The sequence below is a fragment of the Amphibalanus amphitrite genome, unplaced genomic scaffold, assembly GCF_019059575.1.
Source record: "Amphibalanus amphitrite isolate SeventyFive unplaced genomic scaffold, NRLGWU_Aamphi_draft 002360F_arrow, whole genome shotgun sequence".
NCBI classification, from domain to species: Eukaryota; Metazoa; Arthropoda; class Thecostraca; order Balanomorpha; family Balanidae; genus Amphibalanus; species Amphibalanus amphitrite.
In genome coordinates this window covers 21072-41806 of record NW_024883821.1, presented here as the reverse complement: position 1 = coordinate 41806, position 20735 = coordinate 21072, and the positions used below count along the sequence as shown (strand labels likewise).

At 47.9% G+C, this 20735-nt stretch overlaps 1 long non-coding RNA gene across 1 annotated transcript; it reads right to left on the bottom strand.

The window, feature by feature from the left end:
* Positions 1-4399: 4399 nt before the first annotated feature.
* On the bottom strand, positions 4400-5380 carry LOC122376867. The gene is made up of 3 exons (XR_006255715.1): positions 5195-5380; positions 4817-4910; positions 4400-4527 (listed from the first exon to the last, which is right to left on the bottom strand). It is a non-coding gene; the product is annotated as an uncharacterized LOC122376867 (long non-coding RNA).
* Between the last annotated feature and the right edge of the window lie 15355 nt (positions 5381-20735).

The window sequence follows — 20735 nt, the reverse complement described above, 5'->3', positions numbered from 1 at the left end:
TTTTGCTGAGATATGGCTTTTGCTGAGTTATTATCAGTTATCTTGATTTGGTGCGCCGTGATTGTAGCATTATGCAAATTATATCAACTTTTAAAATCAAATCAACTTTTGAAATGAAGTTCACAAGAAAAAACCAATAGTTGTAGCTTACTGATTGTTTAAACATAATGATGCAAGATGTGTCTCCCAGATTGAACTCATATTTCAATTGAAAACTGAAAATGCAAAACAGAAGATGGGCCTGCGGAGTCACTGAGATCACAAGGTGCTCAGTCTTGATTGTTGGTAGTTGAAGATGTTGAGAGAACTCGTGAATCTGCATACCAGGTCCTGACTTGCTTGATTGATCAAAGCTATTTTAATTGTCATAATTGTGTGTAGTGACTGTGCAAAGTGCTGCTGCGCAGGGGCGTAACTTTTTGGTTTTCGTTGGGGGGGGGGGGGGCAACGCTGTCAGGGGCGCCTTTTTAAGGGCATGGGGGCGCCTCCCCGTGACTGTCTAGAAATAAGTCTTATTTCAGTTTACGGCAGCATCTTTTTTTTACCATAGCACGTTGTTTTTTGTGCCGTCGTGTTTTGGCACGTTATGTTGCAGTTTTGTTTCTGAAATAGCGCGCCAAAAGCGCGGAATTATTTTGAAACCAAATACACTTTGAAAGCAATTTGGGGACCAGAGACCGGGGGCGGGTAGTGGAATTGGGGACCAGGGTAGTGACGCCTTATTAAACAACGCATATGGTAGTTCTTCTAAAGAAACGAGACGAACTGATGAATTGACAAAAAGAAAAGAAAAAACAACTGATAAAAAGGCGAGATTAAAGAAACAAATCTGTAGAACTTTACCCCACGCAGAAGCAAGGGACGTTTTTACGCCTCCCCTTTTAAGTTAAGAACACACTTCATACTGCATCTTTTCTGCACGTGCTCTAGAAGCAAACCAGTGGCAAAAATTTGCCCTCATCGAAAAAAAAAAATAAAAAATTGCCCCCCCCCCCGCCCGCGCCGGGCCGGGGGGGGGGAGGGAGTGAACACCTCCCCTGCGGTTTTTCGCAGATATCTCAAAACTCCGCGCCGCCGTTTTTGGCACACCTGTTCATGCATCTTTTTTTACACATGTGCAAATTTCAGACCCAGAGCTCTCAAGGTCAGGTCACCAGGTCACGTCAAAAGACCTCACCTCAGAAAAAAGTTGCAATCCTCGTCATAGCTACACCGACGGAACGATCGCCTTGAAACTTTCAGCGATTGATAAGAGTAACAGTATGTATAAAATGTTAATCTCGGAATTTTGATATCAGTGACCTATGGTCAGGTCAATTTTGCGACCTCTCCATTACCTATAAGTCAATGGGAGAAAATTGAAATGAGCCTTTTTTGGACGAATGGTATTTAGAACCCTCTCAAACATCGTTTTATTGGTAAACATGATACACTGAATTGGAAAAAATGCACCTGTGACCCCTCTGTGTGCCCTTGAGGTCATCTCAGGTCATGAACGGTCACCACCAGTTTTTTGGCTGTAACTTTTGATAAAGGCGTGCTAGAGCGATGAAAACACGTCAGATGTATTCAGCTCGACGATACGGATCGACTGATATGAAACATGACCCTTTTCGGTCAGGTTATGACCTTGACCTGAGGTCAAATTTTAAAAATGACCTTTCAAGGTCAACAAATAGTTCATTCGACGCGTCTCGACGAGAGGAACATGATGCTGCCAAAAGTAATGTCGTGACACTCTTGAGTCAAAAGTTATTGCCGAAAAACAGTTTTCGTGAAAACTGCTATTTTACAGTTTTTGCCCTCTGGAGGCTAAACCGTTGACCTGAGGTCAAATCTGAGAACAGTGATCAGAAAGGTCTGTAAAAGGGCTATCGAATGCGCTTTTCCGCGGCGCTGTAGCTCTACTGATCCCGAGTTAGCCGTTGCAATTTCCAAAATTGTTGAAATGGCCTACATTTGACCTTTGATGACCTCTGGCGAGCTGACCTTTGATCTGACCCAAAAAATGACCGGAGTGTTTCAGTCATTATTTTTGACGCTCTTTCGAATGCTGCTTACTGCGTGTCGCTACGTGGCCCAGAAGCCGAGTTAGACCAGACACCCCCCCTCCCCGCCCGGCGCGGAAGTCGCGGAGCACCAGCCCGGCGCGGGTTAATCCCAGGCTGAGAGCGTTCAAGCTTAGGTCACCCATATACCTCTGTATACCGAGACATGCAGAAGTCTGTGGCTCACCAGGTGATATCAAGTTATCACGAAATGATACAAATTACTCCTGCTTTGAACTAGAGGTGGCAAAACGTGAAAATTTTGGGAACCAGACTCGAACCAGACCCGGCTGGACATTTCTGGAACCAGTCGGACCCGGTCTAAGTTGGAATCGGAACCAGTTGAACCCGTTCCCCAAAAGTCAATTAATACAAACCGTTTGTAGAAATCATTAATTGCATCGTGTAAAACAGCCCTTTTCCCACTGATAATACTTATGAGCTACAGTGTGCAAAGGGGAACATACATGAGCAAATGTTTTCTTTCCATTCACTTCATATTTTGCAATCATATGTAGTGTATCATATGATGGATGATGTGAATAATAAACCAAATTATTACAAATGCATTCAAATATATTCAAAAAGACACACAAAGCTTTCGGTTCATGGAACCTTGATCACTGTGCAAATGAGTATAACAATCGCTGTAACCGTCTAAAAATTCTTTGAAATTAATCAGCCGCGTGTTTTCTTCTTCTGCTGGTCTACCACCGATTTTGCTGCCATTGACGACCAGAAGAAGAAAACACGCGGCTGATTAATTTCAAAGAATTTTTAGACGGTTACAGCGATTGTTATACTCATTTGCACAGTGATCAAGGTTCCATGAACCGAAAGCTTTGTGTGTCTTTTTGAATATATTTGAATGCATTTGTAATAATTTGGTTTCTTATTTACATCATCATCCAACCTGTCATGGATACTAAACAAGTATCATATGATATAAGGTATATATCATATGACCAATAAGGTATTGGCCAGAGGGGCGCTTCATCCACCTGAAGGGGCACATTGATAAACGGATGGGGCGCCGCTCTGCGTGCGGGGGCATTAGTTATTAGCAAAACAGATGACATAAGACGTGCGTGTTGTCAGAGGGGCACCACTTTTGCTCGAGGGGCGCTTTTTAACCAATGGGGCACGCTATTTAGCTAAGTTTTTACTTGCCGCAAGCGGCGCACCATCCCTGAGGAACGTTACACAAACGACTGACGACTCTCTCGACATGGGCATCAGAGGCGCCCCTATAGACCTCACAGGCGTCTCTAATTCCCATTGAGGCGCCCCTTTGGGCTTCAACTGAAGCTCCTCTTTCTATGGGCCTCGGAGGCGCCCCCATTTGGCATGCAGTCTCCCCTCTTTCGTATTGGGGCGCCATTATGGCCTTAATGGGCGCCCCTTTTTCATGTGGGCGCCCCCTATACTATAGACCTCAGAGGCACCCCGAAGGGCCTCAGAAGAGGCCAATAAGGTGCCCCTCTTTCGCATGCAGGCGCCCGTGTTTTACATTGAGGCGGCCTTGAGGACTTCATGGGCACCCCTCTTTCGCATGCAGGCGCCCCCAAGGCCTCAGAGGTTCCCCTCTCACGCATCCCATTTCCATAGGCGATGGCGCCCCTTGAAAGATGGCGCACGCGCTCCTATGACGCCGCTGGCCCGTGAGGCGCCTTTCGGGCCTGGGGGCGCCCACCAAGGTTGGGGGGGGGGGCAAACGGAATGTTGGGGTGGCAAAATTTCAAGTGGGGGGGGGGGCACCTGCCTCCCCAAAAGTATACAAAGTTACGCCCCTGACAATGAGGGGCTATGTGGATACCTAGAGGGGCGGCACCATTATATTGGTGGGTTCCTCTGACACTTCGAAGGGCGTCACTGACACTATAAGGGGCGGCACTAACACTTTAAGGGACAGCAGCATCATTTTGAGGGGCGCCACCAACTTGTTGACGGGCAGCACCATCACATTCAGGGGCGGCATCATCTTCTTGAGGGGCGGCATCATCTGCTTGATGGGGCGGCTCCATCACAATGAGGGGCTATGTGGATGCCCAGAGGGGCGGCACCATTATATTGGTGGGTTCCTCTGACACTTCGAAGGGCGTCACTGACACTTTAAGGGGCGGCGCCAGCACTTTAAGGGGCGGCAGCATCATTTTGAGGGGCGCCACCGACTCGTTTGCGAGCAGCACCATCACATTCAGGGGCGCCACCGGCACTTTGAGGGCGGCACCATCACATTGAGGGGCGCCACCGATACTGAAAGGGGCGGCATCATCTTCTTGAGGGGCGGTATCATCACATTGAGGGGCTCCTCAGATGCTTAGAAGGGCGGCACCATTACATTGAGTGGGTCTACTAACAGATTTAGGGGCGGCACTGTCACATTGAGTTGCGGGATCATCACTTTCTGTTCGCACGCCGTTTGCAGAGACGGGGAGTTGTCGTCGAACGGGCTGTATTTACTGCCGTGGTGCCGTAACTGCACACGAACAAAAGAAAACATCTCAGTTTCGGTCATGTCCACCACATTCATGACGTCATACAATATTTCTATCATGAATCGTTACTTATCATACAAATACAATTTCCCTTTGTTTATATCTTATCTGACGCGTTTCAAATATATTGTTTACTAGGTAACTTTCGTATCTTATCTCGGAACACCTTTAAATACAAAAATGCAAACACTTTCAGTCGCAGTGACAAGTGATGATTGTATACAATTTCTTACAGATAATGACAGTCTAAATCCCCAGTTCAGTTCATACCGACAAGTTTTGCCTCCCATGCGAAGTCTCAGCGTGCAAAACGGGTTCTTGGTCGCACCAACTTCGACCTCGTATAAGCGCCATTAGCACAACGCTGAAATGCACACAAAAGAGGAAAATATATCACAACTGTACCGATATACCATATCGTAATCGAATAAATAACACACAACTATCAGAATTATCGCTCAATATGCGTTTGTGGTCGATCGACAAGCTCAACAAAAAATTATCCACAAATTTGGCGCAGCGCCAGATTGCCTTCGCAGCATCGCCATTTCCTTTTATCATGTGAAGCTGCTTAATAATCAACACATATCGAAATGACACACTTACAAGCTACATACAAACCAATACCTGTATCGAAATATCACTCACCCGTTGATATTCTACATAAAAACAAACACAAAGGCACAGACCACTGACGAACCGGCCATTCGTCTGCATTCGTCCCCCACGTGAGCCGGCCGAGCGCCGCGCAGCGGCCGTGACCTTCACAAGGTTCGGCCTTCAGCCGGTTCTGAGTAGAGCTGCCGCTTTACAGAAACACGAGAGCGCCGGTGCGCCGACGAGGCGGCGCCAACACTTTCTATAGACGGCTGCTTCACTTTAAAGAGGCGGCATTATCATTTCGGAGGCCAGCAGCATCACTATGAATGACGGCACCTACTGTTAACGCCAGACCCCTTGAAACCCTAATTTTTCGCGATTGTTTTTTAATGCGCGGAAGAATTTCAACCATATTTAGGAAATAGCTGTTTCAAGACCTGCCGAAACTTTTTCTTCAAATACGTTTTGTTGTCACTTAAATGTTTGTGGCACTTGTCATTGACTCGTAATGTTAACTGTTTTTCCATACTGGATAGAGGCTTTCCTACGTCATATGACATTAGGCTCCGCCCACGGCTGCGGCATTGACCCGTGCCCATCAGCGACCTCTGTACAAACGACACCCCTGCCATCTGTAAAGGACTATGCATTTCGCTGACGCTTCACGTGCTATGTATCAATTGCAGCAGACGGTCAAGTAAATGTTAAGCTCTTGTTGACTCTCGTATATAGGACCAAGAGGCCATCACTCCTCAACCTACTATTCACACATGCTTCGAACAAACGTTAAAGATTCCTAACAAATACGATGCTCGATGTAGGATATATGTATGTTTGAAATACGAGCGAGCCTTATGATGTGAAGCGAAGGTAATTAATTAATTATTACGTTGTTCGATGGTTGCATAGCGATGTACAAATCAGCAACTACTTGATGACATCCGAAATCCCATTATCACATTAGTTATCTGCAACGCCATAGGCTTTAAATACCTACAGGTGAATATTTCCTAACCTTATGTCAGGTATATGCCATCTGCCCGTCATTTGCAGCTTATGAAAAATAAAACAAATATCAGCCGTCAGCGAACCTATCAGCATCTTATAAATGGAATGCTGTCGTATTCACGGCATTAGATAATATTAATAGTGATACAAGCAGTGGATGTGGTAAAATACAGTCCAAAATAAACGAAAGCACACGATTCGTGCATAATGCGCCCTCCCATTCAAATAAGCCCGCCCACTTCGATAGATGGTGTAGTTTCTTAGGGCGTAAAAGATGCAAAACACTACCGATTTTTTTTAGCTCGGCCACTGGGACCGACAATATACAATTGACTGAAATGCATGAAAACCATTTTGCATTTAGGTAATAGCCGTTTTCTGCACCCAAACTTTAGCCAGTGACACCCTGTCCATTCTAAAGCGTTTATAAGATTGGTCCCAACACCCGATTTTATATGAGGAAGTCGTTTAAAAAGCATCTTATTTCTAACGAATTTATTATTATGGCCACTTTTACAGGACGTCTATAGAGCTTTGACTTTCACATTTCTTCCTCGTTCAGGAGAAACGTTTTAACTCTCACCGGACCTTCAGGTTTTCTGAATACCGAGGGGACGTTGGGGGTTGGAAGTGAGGAAACAACCCCCTTCGCCGATTCGCTCCTAATTGAGCTAGAGCCTCACGAAAGAAACGATCGTGTGCGCCGTTACGAAATGCAGCGATTGGTCTCCGATTTAAGGACCAGGGTCAGCCAATGACTTCGGAGGTCAGGTCAAGTGGCCCAAGGCACAGGTTCGGTTTTTGGTAAATAACTTCGCTAAAAATGATCGCAGATCCGCGATTTTAGCAGTATCGTGTTTGTCTAGCTCAGGCGTGTCGAATGGTATACTTTTTCTTCGGGTGAGATCAACTTAACCCTCGCCCGTATAGAGGGGGGGGGGGGGTCGAACGGACCCCTCCCTCGGTTTTTCGCGAATAACTCGCGTAAAAAGCGGCCGATCGCGACGAAACTTTCAGTACCCTCGCGTTAATCAATTTTACACCCACCCTGAAATTGTCATGACCCTGACCTTAATGACCTTTGACCTGCGACCTACTTTTCGAGACCATGTTTGGCCGGAATCGCGATTCGGCGTATGTCGGCTCGCATTAGCGGCGCGTTTGCAGTCTTTTCGTGGTTTTAAGCGTTCAAACATGGGATATGATCTTGCTTCCATGTATTAGGGTGGGTGTCAAGGTCACCGGAAAGACAGGTCAGGTCATTGACCTATGATGACCTCGGTTCACTTTTTCGAGTTTTACATGTTTCTAGGCCAGTTTTAGGAGCTGAATTCGAATTTAGCAGCCATATGAACATTTACGAAGTAGTTTTGGTGCCCTCGTAACATGTTGCGAAGCTGTCAGAGGCGGTTGCCACCTACTACGAATACCCTTACTGGTTGACCTGACCTGACCTGACCCGACCTGGCTTAAATGCATGAAGACATCATCTGTGATCAAAACTAACATGATATTCGTGATCAGCACCCTGAAAACCCCATAGCAGCCACGCTTTACGACTTTCTAACAGGTCCCGATTTCCCAGACTTTTGGGTCATTGACCTGACCTGGAAAGTCAACCGATGACCTAGCCCTCGCCCGTATTGGTGTTTTTCCAGCCGCGAACGTATAAGGGGGGGGGGGCCTTGCCGTTTCGCCCCTGATCGAGCTAGAGCTTCGCGGAAAAAACGAGCGTGTTGCCCGTGACGAGAGGAAGCCGATGATACCCAATTTTAAGGTCCTAGGTCATTGGTTGACCTTGCAGGTCAGGTCAATGACCCCAAAGGCGGGAAAATCGGGACCTGTTAGAACGTCGTAAAGTGTGACTGCTATGGGGTTTTTCGGGGTGCTGATCACGAATATCATGTTAGTTTTGATCACAGATGATGTCTTCATGTATTTAGGCCAGGTCGGGTCAGGTCAGGTCAGGTCAACCAGTAAGGTATTCGTAGTAGGTGGCAACCGCCTCTGACAGCTTCGTAACATGTTACGAAGGCACCAAAACTACTTCGTAAATGTTCATATGGTTGCTAAATTCGAATTCAGCTCCAAAAACTGGCCTAGAAACATGTAAAACTCGAAAAAGTGAACCGAGGTCATCAAAGGTCAATGACCTGACTTGACCTTCAGGTGACCTTGACACCCACCCTAATGCATGGGGGCAACATGATATCACATGTTTGAACGCTTGAAACCACGAAAAGACTGCAAACGCGCGGCTAATGCGAGCCGACATACGCCGAATCGCGATTCCAGCCAAACATGGTCTCGAAAAGTAGGTCACAGGTCAAAGGTCATTTGGGTCAGGGTCATGAAATTTTTAGGGTAGGTGTAAAATTGTTGAACGCGAGGGTCCTGAAAGTTTCGTCGCGATCGGCCGCTTATTACGCGAGTTATTCGCGAAAAACCATGGGGGGGGTCCGTTCGACCCCCCCCCCCTATACGGGCGAGGGCTAGGACCTTAAAATTGGGTATCATCGACTTCTCTCGTCACGGCCAACACGCTCGTTTTTTTTCCGCGAAGCTCTAGCTCGATCAGGGGCGAAACGGCAAGGGGGGGGGGTTCCAACGGACCCTTATACGTTTGAGGCTGGAAAAACACCAATACGGGCGAGAGTTAAGGTGTTAACCTCGGGTCAAGGTCAGGTCACAGCCCGTCAGGTCACGAAGCTGGTCTAAGGAGGTCATGTTGCATATCAATCGATTCGGCAGGTCTTTTCATGTCCATTAGTGGCTTAATCGACTCGGTAGCTTTAGTTGATCGGGAGTTATTGACGAAAAACTGATAGCCTTAGTAACGTGATAAATGACGTCACGCAAGATCAACAAAGCAAAATTGAAGCATCAGACCTTGCAAGGAGCGCACGAAATCACGATTCCGTGTGCTTGAGAATTTGAGATAGTTGTATATCATTTCCGGACCAAACTAGCAATTTCCATATTCCCCTGACTTTTAATGGTGAGAGACTGACCTGATCTCAGGCGACCCTTCAGAAAATCCTAGATATACATTTATACAAGTTGTGAGACCTCTCGATCATACTATAAGATCCTGTAGGTAAGTTTCATCTCCCTATGAAAGCTCTGCACTGAGGGTGTTGCGAAGTTGGAACATTTTAGCAGAGTCCTAAAATGTTCATTTTAGGACAGTTTAGGACAGTTTCACACAGTTCATTTTAGGACTGCTCATTTATGACGTCATAGATCAGTGACCTGACTTGACTTAAAAATGCGGTTGGCGTAAAAAAATCCGACTTATCAAATCCCGACTAAAAAGAATCGACTTATAATCCGGTTAATCAAATCCCGACCATGTTTTTGCCTGGCCATTAACCCGCGCCCTGATGGGGGGGGGGCCATTTTGGCCCCCCCTGTGGTTTTTCTTAAATAGCGAGAAAACGGCGGCGCGCAGCGCCGCCAAATTTTGGGTACCTTACCGGGCATCAATTTGACACCTTCACACAAAATTTCAAGTCACAGGTCACCTCAGGTCAGGAGTTATTGAGGTCAAACTGAGGTCATTTTCGAGCAAAATTGAGCAAAAAACATGACATCTTAAACGCTCACCAATTCTACAGTTAACAAGCAATTTTAAAGTTCTTTATGTGGTTGTATAGAGGAAAGACGGCGCTACAAAACTGCTATCTCGGATTTTCAAAATTTTGGGATTTTGACCCCCAAAAATCAAAAAAATTGATTTTTTCAGGAAAACTTAAAAAATTTCCAAAAAGTTTTCGAATTTCGAAAAAAACGGAATATGTGTGATAGTCCCTGCGCTCTTCGATATACATACCAAATTTTAGATCGATACCTCTTTTTTGGCCAAGTTATAGCGAAAAAAATGTTAAAAATTGATGACGTCAAATTTTTGAACTCAATTTTCAGCAATTCTAGACCTCTTAGCGCAAAACGGAGACCACCATTGAACTCCCCGTGACGAGCTGCATCGAATCGATACCAATTTTATGCAAAAATATCAACTTTGAAATTTGACCTAATTTGATCTGACCTTGACCTGACCTTGACCAAAACGTGACCTAAGCTGGCCCTAAAGTCTGTCTGACCCACATAATCGCATTTGTCATGTAAAATGGACCATAAAACATGTATCACACGACACTTTCATATTGTGACCCCCCAGTGACCTGACCTCTGTGACCTGACCTGGTATCAAAGACCTCAAATAGCAAAATATGTGTTTGAAGAACATTTCTCCATCGATGATTTTCAATGAAATGCATTTTACTCGATTTTACAACGCATTTCTTGAAATGCCTGTAAACGGTGAAAATTCGACCTTTGACCTGACCTGTGACGTCATCGGTTTGACCGAGGTCAATGAAATTGGGTCACAAGGTAGTTCCCCGCTGGGGCTATCCAACACCGTTTACCGCTTGTCGCTATGTTGCGTGGTTCTCGAGATCTGAGGGGGGGGGGGCACATGGCCCCCTCCCCCATCAGACCGCGTTGCTCGGCAGAGCCCAACGGGGCGCGGGTTAATGTTCTAGCCTTACAGGTGATTGTTTGAACGCGGAAGATGCTGAATCTTGGTTAACCCCATACTTATCGTATGATAAAGAACGTCAGTGTTAGAAAGTTAATTAACAATTTTATTTAGGATAGTTTAATTCAAGTGGGTATAGTCCGACTTGACAATTTACTAGGAGGGTTTTGCAGCGCTATTAGTTCGGCATTTAATTATAAATGATTGCTAATTTCGATCCGGATATCGTTATTCAATGCTGGCCTTTGCGTCCTCAGAAAAGTTGTTTATAGTCATGAAGGCTTGCATTGACCCATACTTTCCATTTTTCAGCACCATTATTCGCCATATGTTGACCAGATGTTTTGCTTCAGCTCTCCCCTGAATCCTTTGGCTTAGACCTGGCGTATCACCCGTGCATCGCAAGACGCACCTACCACACACAAGTTCATGATCCCCACGAACCCACATCAGCGTCCGTTCGCTTGGCGTGTGACCCCTTGACCTTTGGCCGCGACAACTGCCAGCTTGCTGGAGCACCCCTCCCTACACGCGCTACCCCGCCCGCTGCCATCCCTCCCCCCCCCCCGGGGTCGTGTCACGAAGGTTCGGGCTTACGCTACTACCGGCCGCTGCGCAGCTGTCACCTAGCGCTTGGGAATGTGTGGTCTGGTGCGGATTCAGCCAACTACCGGCTCGCGACACCAGCGCCACGTAGTGGCGACGGTACATTCTTTTTAGACACACTGTACAAGCAATGCGCATTGAGCATTTATGGCTCCTCAGTCATCATGTCGCTCTTTGGGCACTGTCAGACAAGACGCTACGCACAACTCCGCCGGCTTTCGGCACCGCTCGACCGTCCCCGCTCCCCGCCACAGCGCGAGTACCGCGCGTCGGCCCGAAACCGCCGCAGGCCAAGACCAGGGGCGTAACTTTGTATACTTTTTGGGGGGGGGCAGGTGCCCCCCAACTTGAAATTCTGCCACCCCAACATCCCGTTTGCCCCCCCCAACTTTGGTGGGCGCCCCTTGGCCCAAAAGGCGCCCTCACGGGCCAGGGTCGTAACCACGCTCAACAGATCGTGGTGAGAAAAAAACTGCAATAGGAGCGCCATCCCTCAGGGGGGGGGGGCGCCATGGCCTATGAGCTTGGGACGCTCTGAGGCCATGGAGCGCCTACATGCGAGAGAGGGGCGCCTATGAACTCCATATGGGTGCCTCAATGCAAAAGAGGGGCGCCTGTGATGGCAATAGGGGCGCCTGCATGCGAAAGAGGGGCACCCTATTGGTCTCTGAGGCCCTTAGGGGTGCCTCTTAGACCTATGATAGTATAGGGGCGACCACGTGCAAAAGGGGCGCCAAGGAAGGCCATAGTGGCGCCCCCATACGAAAGAGGGGCGACTGCATCATGTATGCCAAATAGGGATGCCTTTGAGGCCCATTTTAGAAAGAGGACCTCAAAGGAGCGCCTCAATGGGAAAAAGGGGCGCCGGTGAGGTCTATAGGGGCGCCTCTGTTAGCCATATGGGCCGTTACATGCGAAAGAGGGGCACCTATGAGGCTTAATGGGGCGCCTCCATGCAAAAAGGGTAGGTCGTTTGTGTAAAGTTTTTGAGGGACGGTATGCCGTTTGCGGCAAATAAATACTTAGCTAAGTAGCGTGCCCCATTCGTTAACATGCGCCCCTCAAGCCAAAGTTGGTGCCCCTCTGACTACACTTACGTCTTAAATCATCCCTTTTGCTAATAATGGCGACCCTCGCACCACAGAGTGGCGCCCTTCCGTGTATCAATGCGACCATTGAGGTAGTTGAAGTGCCCCTCTGACAAGTACCTTATGCCATCATCCTTGCTAGAATAGCGCCCCCAGTCCGCAGGCTGCCGATTGGCTCCTGAAGGCGCCCTCGTGCCAGTTTTGGTGCCCCTCTGCACTGAGTAATGAAATGTATGTGGCACTCGCACAGTGAGGCGCCTACCGATTTTAAGAGCGCTACTCGAGTCATAACCATCGCCCCTCTACGTAGGGGAGAGTGGGGTAATTTGGCCGGTGGTGTAAATTGGCCGCCCCCACCTGTACGAAAGCTGATAAAAGTGAATGAAATAACTTTAGTCTCTATTCATTTGTCGTTGGCAGAACTAACTCGAGAACAAATGTCAAAACTTTCCCCCTCTTAGTTTTATTCAAAATTAATAAAAGGTGAATTTCGTTAGAAAATGGTAACTTTTACTTCCGTTTAAGAATTTGTTTAACATGTAGTATTTGGGTTGTAAACGAATTCCAACATTATAGCGCCATTTTTGAGGGTGTTCAGCGGTTCCAAGAGCAATTTCATCTAGTTCTGTACAGCCATGACGACTTTATAGACAAAAAATTTCAGAATGGCAATGTGGGGTTATTTGGCCGGGACTAGCGGGGCAACTTGGCCGGTGCGCTCAGAGTCACTATGCTGGGACAGCCGAGTTGGCATGGTCAATTATACCATAAAGGACATAATTCATGACCAACTTTGACTACCTTGATGCCATATTTCCTATTGGACAGCTGTAAGGGCATGTGACGTCATCAAAGGTTACCTAACGCCTTTTTGCTAATAAATACTTACAGAAAAAGATACAGCCGCGCAAATGGTATCATTGTGTTCAGCTTGTCAAGACGCATCGAATGATATACATGATGACCTTGAACTCACGAAACCTTGAGGTCAAGCAACCTGAGGTAACGTGACCTGAAGCCAACCTTTGACCTTGACCTCTCGAGGTCAACACATACATGTTTCGATGCGGAATGACGAGAGAATTACGATGGTACTTTTAGTTTTGGCCTAGCTTGATTACTTCAAAAGCTATTCGTAAAAAAACTGTCATCGCATCTAGAGCCGTTATTTTGACTATTTTCGACCCCTGTGACGGCTGAGTCAACCTCCAAAATGCTTCAAATGCGTCGTAAGACACGCGTCATTGCTGAATGTGAAGCTGACTCGCCTATAACAAAAATCATGGCCTCAAACTAACACCGGCCAAATTGCCCCACACCCCCGGCCAAATAACCCTGCTAGTGGGGCAATTTGGCCGCTTTGCAGGCCTTTGTAATACATCACAATTTCAATATAAATAGTTACTCTATCATTTCAAGTTTACTGTCCAGTAAAGTAAAATGCATGCCACACCTGTCAGCGTTGAGAAAATGCAGAAATGTGCTGTCAATTTTTAGTTACATCGTTTTCTAAAAAAAGCGGCCAAATTACCCCACTCTCCCCTATACCTAGAGGGGCCTGGATGCCATATAACACACTATAATGTGTTATGGCATCCCTGCTGCTAAAAGGGCACACTTGCTATAAGGCTAGCGCCTCAACGGCTCATACAAGCACTCTGCAAGCCAAAGTTAGCGCCCTTCTGACTTATATCATTTCTTTTGCAAAGTAGGGGAGAGTGGGGTAATTTGGCCGGTGGTGTAAATTGGCCGCCCCCACCTGTACGAAAGCTGATAAAAGTGAATGAAATAACTTTAGTCTCTATTCATTTGTCATCGGCAGAATTAACTCGAGAACAAATATCAAAACTTTCCCCCTCTTAGTTTTATTCAAAATTAATGAAAGGTGAATTACGTTAAAAAATGGTAACTTTTACTTCCGTTTAAAAATTTGTATAACATGTAGTATTTGGGCTGTAAACGAATTAAAACATTATAGCGCCATTTTTGAGGGTGTTCAGCGGCTCCAAGAGCAATTTCATCTAGTTCTGTACAGCCATGACGACTTTATAGACAAAAAATTTCAGAATGGCAATGTGGGGTTATTTGGCCGGGACTAGCGGGGCAACTTGGCCGGTGCGCTCAGAGTCACTATGCTGGGACGGCCGAGTTGTCATGGTTAATTATACCATAAAGGACATAATTCATGACCAACTTTGACTACCTTGATGCCATATTTCCTATTGGACAGCTGTAAGGGCATGTGACGTCATCAAAGGTTACCTAACGCTTTTTTGCTAATAAATACTTATTTATTTATTTATTTATTTATTTGACAGCATCGGCACTCGTCCACAAGAAGTGGCTATTATGAGCCCTCGTCATACAATTCGGATAAACCCGCTAAAAATATACATAAAAGCGAATGAAGAAAAAGTAAAAAGCAGTCTGTGACACACAGGCTGTAGCACAGTAGCACGTCAGTAAAAGGCCAGTGTTAAATGTACAAAAAAAAACTAACTGGTAAGCCTTAACTTACAGAAAAAAGATACAGCCGCGCAAATGGTCTCATTGTGTTCAGCTCGTCAAGGCGCATCGAATGATATACATGATGACCTTGAACTCACGTAACCTTGAGGTCAAGCGACCTGAGGTAACGAGACCTGAAGCCAACCTTGATCTTGACCTTGACCTCTCGAGGTCAACACATACATGTTTCGATGCGGAATGACGAGAGAATTACGATGGTGTTTTTTGTTTTGTCCTAACTTGATTACTTCAAAAGTTATTCGTAAAAAACTGTCATCGCATCTAGAGCCGCTATTTTGACTATTTTCGACCCCTGTGACGGCTGAGTCAACCTCCAAAATGCTTCAAATGCGTCGTAGGACACGCGTCATTGCTGAATGTGAAGCTGACTCGCCTATAACAAAAATCATGGCCTCAAACTAACACCGGCCAAATTGCCCCACACCCCCGGCCAAATAACCCTGCTAGTGGGGCAATTTGGCCGCTTTGCAGACCTTTGTAATCCGCCACAATTTCAATATCAGTAGTTACTTAATCATTTCAAGTTTACTGTCCAAGAAAGTAAAATGTATGCCACACCTGTCCGCGTTGAGAAAATGCAGAAATGTGTTGTCGATTTTTAGTTACATCGTTTTCTAAAAAAGCGGCCAAATTACCCCACTCTCCCCTACGACGTCGCCTCTCGTTGGACAGGGTGGCACTGGCGCCCCACCAGTTTATCGGCGCGCCTTTAGCCACATGAACCGCTCCTCTGGTCAATGCGGTCAATACCTAATGCCATCGCTGCAGCTAGAACGGCGCCCCTATTTCGGTGCTAGAACAGCGCCCCTCGAGGCTCTTTTGACGCCCTTCTTCAGTGCGTAATGACATTTACATATGTGGTGAAGAGCGGCGCCGCCGCCCTTGGCGCTGAGTGGCGCCCCACTATTTATTAATGCGCCCAGCTACAGTCTTTGAAATCGTCCCTCCGGGAAATGTGTTATTATCTTTGCGGTAAAACGGCACACTTAGCTAGTTGGAGAGCCTCATCGGTCAATAAAAGCGCCTCTCGAGCCAATCTCGACTATAATAGATATTAGGTAACCCCTTTGCCTAGTCTCCATGACCTATACTAACATCTTTAACTACACTAGTGTCTAATGTCGTTTCTTATGTTAGGCGCGGTGCCCCGCGCCCGTCAGGGTGGCGCCTCAACAGTTAATTAACGTGCCCCATGAGGCAGTTGAAGCGCCCACACTCCAATACCTTGTCATTGCTGTTCCCAGAACGGCGCATCCTGACGGACGTACCATTGGTCCCTCCCAGAGGGAACTCTCGAGCAAGATTTGGCACACCCCTCTCGGAAGTGCATAGTGACATTTCTGTGTTTTAGAACGGCGCATGGTGCTCCACCTACTCATCAAAGTCTCAGCATGATTCTATAGCCCGTCCAATTCTGAAACCTCCGGTTTTGTTCTGCTCCGATGGGATACCCGGTCGGTAAATAATGACCCGGGGAAGCACCCTCCGCCGCCTCCTTTTCAGAATTTGGTCATTTATTTCTCACAGAAAATCTCCTCTGTTAACACGCGCAGTGGAAGGGGGGGGGGCGGATTTCGCCCACCCCTCCTGTTTTTCGCTAATAACTCGCGCCGCAAACATAATATTAATGTGAAATTTCGGCTACCTGTCCAGAATTGAATTGCGGATCTTCTCGTGCAAGAAATAAGAAAATCGGTTCACAACTTTTCTAGTAATAGCGGTGTAAAGTCAAACATCCTGCCGCCGCGGCGGCGCGGCGGCGCGGCTGCCGGCGCTAACCGTTACGCGCCGCCTGAATTGTAGACTGTGCCGGGGCGGGACGGTTCCGTCTTTACATCGCGCTCCTTACCGCTGATTATATTAGATTCGCGTCAAATTCGGTGAGAAGACTGAGAAATGTACAGGCAATCATATGGTCAAAGAATTTTGAAAATCGGCCGGTAACAATTCGAGTTATGAGTGTGTAAACACAAAATTGTGATTGCCGCGTTTCCCGCGTCGGCCGATCCCGCTTCAGCCGGCGACATCTTACCCTTAGCAGGCTTCTAACTGCCATATTTATTGTTGGATTATCTAGAAATTCACTTTACATACTCACAAATGTTTTTTCTTTCGTATAGTGAAAGAAAAAAGAAAATCGGCCGGTAACTTTTTGAGTTATCGGCGTGTAAACGCAAAAAAGTCGCTAATATGGCAGATTTGACCACATTTGACCTCATTTGACCTTGAAGATATTGACCTAGGGTCATGAAATTCACACACAACAGAGTTCTCCATGGGCCCCACCTACCCTCCAAATTTCGTCTTTCTAGCTCCAGTGGGAGCTGAGATCTTAGGGGGGCGACATCCGCCCCCCTTCCACTGGGCGTAGTACTCGCAACCCTTCCACTGCGCGTGTTAAAATAATGGGGAAATGCGCGTTTTCTCAGCGTGCGTGCCACGTACCACACCCGGCACCCACGTGATTTAAGATTGGGGAAGGCACCGACCAATAACGTCATCTTACACCCCGTGCAGATTTAGACCTTTTGTAACGCAGATGCGCTACATTTTTTCATCTTTCATGCGGAATTGCAAGCTGTGTCACAAGCTGAAACATAGCCATCTGCGAGCGCCACACAGACACGGTCAGCCGGCTAAATCGGCTGTGATACCCGATCTCCGTCCCAGCCGGCGCCCACAGAAACGGCGCAGCCGGCTTTGACAAACAGGGTCCCCTATAGATGACCACCCCGCTTCATGAGAACCCGGATTTGAAGTCGACAAATAGCATACCGAAACGCGCCATTCGGCCCGTCTCGAACCATTTATCAGTTTAACCTTTGGAAAACAAGACAATGTCCCACGCTCGGCACCCCGCCAGAAGAGAAGAACAAGGAGAGGGGAGTGCAGACCGGCCCTGATTTGAACCAAAACAAGAAAGGGGAGCGGGGACCGACCCGGTTTGTACGAAAACAGGATGAAATAGAACTCGGTCGCCAACGACAAAATATAGGACATCTGGCCGGAGCTGGCTTCAAAAACAAGGAAGGCGGAGGGCCAGCCCCGCCACCTGGCGCCCCAGACGCCGTGATCGCCGGCGGCGAATTCCACCCGACCGCTGCGTGAAAGGGTGTGACTGCCATGGCCGGGGGTGCCGAACTTCAGCAAATCACGAACGTTTGAAGGCGGAGCCAAACGCACTTTCTGAGAATGGAGGACGAAGATTGGACAAGGAGATGCTGCCCGGCCCTCTGAAGTATGACGTCATCAAAAGCATAAGTTGATGAAACGGAACTGGAAGGCTCTGGCTCTCTCTCGGACGACGGATTCTGGGCTGGCACTCTCTCGGTTCACGTCTCTCGTCTGGCATCGCGGACAGCCCACGAGACCTCCACGGCTGGACACCACGGCGCCGGCGGCGGCTCTGGCCGCCGGGCCGGGCGCTGGACGGACACGGCCATCATGTCAGCGACTCCATCTCAAGTAAGGTCACGGTGATCACGGGCGTGCACCTAATCCCCAAATCCTTGGAATAATCACTTCCCCCTCGTTACTGCTATGTGAGCCACATTATATTCCTCTTCATTTTTTGTGCCGTCCCGCAATATTTCGGGCCATTCATTTCTAGGTAGTTTAATTGAACAATTCGATTCTGTCAGCTATTTAAAATGTACGAGTGTCTGTTGTCGTAAGACGCGTGCCGGCGTGGACTCTCGTCCGGCGTCCCATGGTGATTAAGGCGGACGGAGGGAGGGGATTATGCACCGTGGGGAGTCGGGAAAGGGACGGGCGACTGTGTACCGCACCGCGCGGCTTGTGGGGCTCAGTTGATGGGCGGCCTGGGCCCAGAATCTTTCCTTTAAATTTGACGTGCAAGGGAATTCAAGGTGTTGCGTCGGAGTATGTAAATAAATGGGACTTGTAAATCGTCCGGCGTCCCATGGTGATTAAGGCGGACGGAGGGAGGGGATTATGCACCGTGGGGAGTCGGGAAAGGGACGGGCGACTGTGTACCGCACCGCGCGGCTTGTGGGGCTCAGTTGATGGGCGGCCTGGGCCCAGAATCTTTCCTTTAAATTTGACGTGCAAGGGAATTCAAGGTTTTGCGTCGGAGTATGTAAATAAATGGGACTTGTAAATATTGAAATACGAGTGTGAGTAGTGCTGAAGGGGCAGGGATCGGAGGATGGAGCATAAAAGGCCATATGCTAACCCACAGTCAGGAAAGAGGTCGTTTCCAAGGTGTCTGGCCAGAGTAATTTACAACGATCAGTTCTCTTGATCTGTTGATTTTACACAGTGCACAAAGCGATTATACACAACACATGCAGGACCTCCCTAGCCTAACCGATACTGGAGCTTCTCCGGTTGACTCCTAAGTGCCCTTGCCAGTGGATTTCCTGGCACTCCATCCTCCCCAAATCATCCCACGGTCCAACAATAGCGATTACACACAACACCCACAGGACCTCCCTAGCCAAACCGATACTGGAGCTTCTCCGGTTGACTTCTAAGTGCCCTTGCCAGTCGATTTCCTGGCACTCCATCCTCCCCAAATTATCCCACGGTCCAAACAATAGCGATTCCACACAATACACACAGGACCTCCCTAGCCTGACCGATACTGGAGCTCCTCCGGTTGACTCCTAAGTGCCCTTGCCAGTGGATTTCCTGGCACTCCATCCTCCCCCAAATTATCCCACGGTCCAACAATAGCGATTATACACAACACACACAGGACCTCCCTAGCCTAGCCGATACTGGAGCTTCTCCGGTTGACTCCTAAGTGCCCTTGCCAGTGGATTTCCTGGCACTCCATCCTCCCCAAATTATCCCACGGTCCAAACAATAGCGATTACACACAATACACACAGGACCTCCCTAGCCTAACCGATACTGGAGCTTCTCCGGTTGACTCCTAAGTGCCCTTGCCAGTGGATTTCCTAGCACTCCATCCTCCCCAAATTATCCCACGGTCCAAACAATAGCGATTACACACAACACATACAGGACCTCCCTAGCCTAACCGATACTGGAGCTTCTCCGGTTGACTCCTAAGTGCCCTTGCCAGTGGATTTCCTGGCACTCCATCCTCCCTAAATTATCCCACGGTCCAAATGATAGCGATTATACACAACACATACAGGACCTCCCTAGCCCAACCGATACTGGAGCTTCTCCGGTTGACTCCCAAGTGCCCTTGCCAGCGGATTTCCTGGCACTCCACTAATCAATTTACCAACGCCCCGCATACAAGCAACACGCTTAGACCCTGTTGCACACCAAATATATGTAATTGTATTCTACATGGACACTGCAATGGATGGAACCGGGGAGATAGATGGTGCACGTCACGCCCCTGTGCGTGGAGAATCCACCGGCGCGGCCATGGGTTAGGAGGGAGATGAGACGCGAGTGAAAGGGAGGAGGACTGTACAAATAGATAAATCGGGTTTCCCGAATGACGCTAAACTCGGACAGACCCCACTAGATATGAGGCCTCGATTGAGTAAGCCCTGGATGCGTGCAATAAGTCGCGAAATTAAACGTGAGGATGAAGGCGAGTCGGGCACAGACCGCCGAGGAGGGTTTCAAGAAATGTTACCCGGTCAGCCTCGTGTCCTGGCTCGGAGGGGACGACGGGCTGTAGTCTGTCTAACCTCTGGCTAGCGGGACACGGGACCAGTGGCCCGATTGTTCCGGCCCAGGGTAGGCCTGGGTGATAATTAAGGTCACGTGGGCCGTCGCCTGGGATGTGTATCGGCGGGTGGACCGCCGCGAGATGACCGTGTTCCGTCTCGGATTAACAGCCTCCGAGGCTGGGCAGATTTTA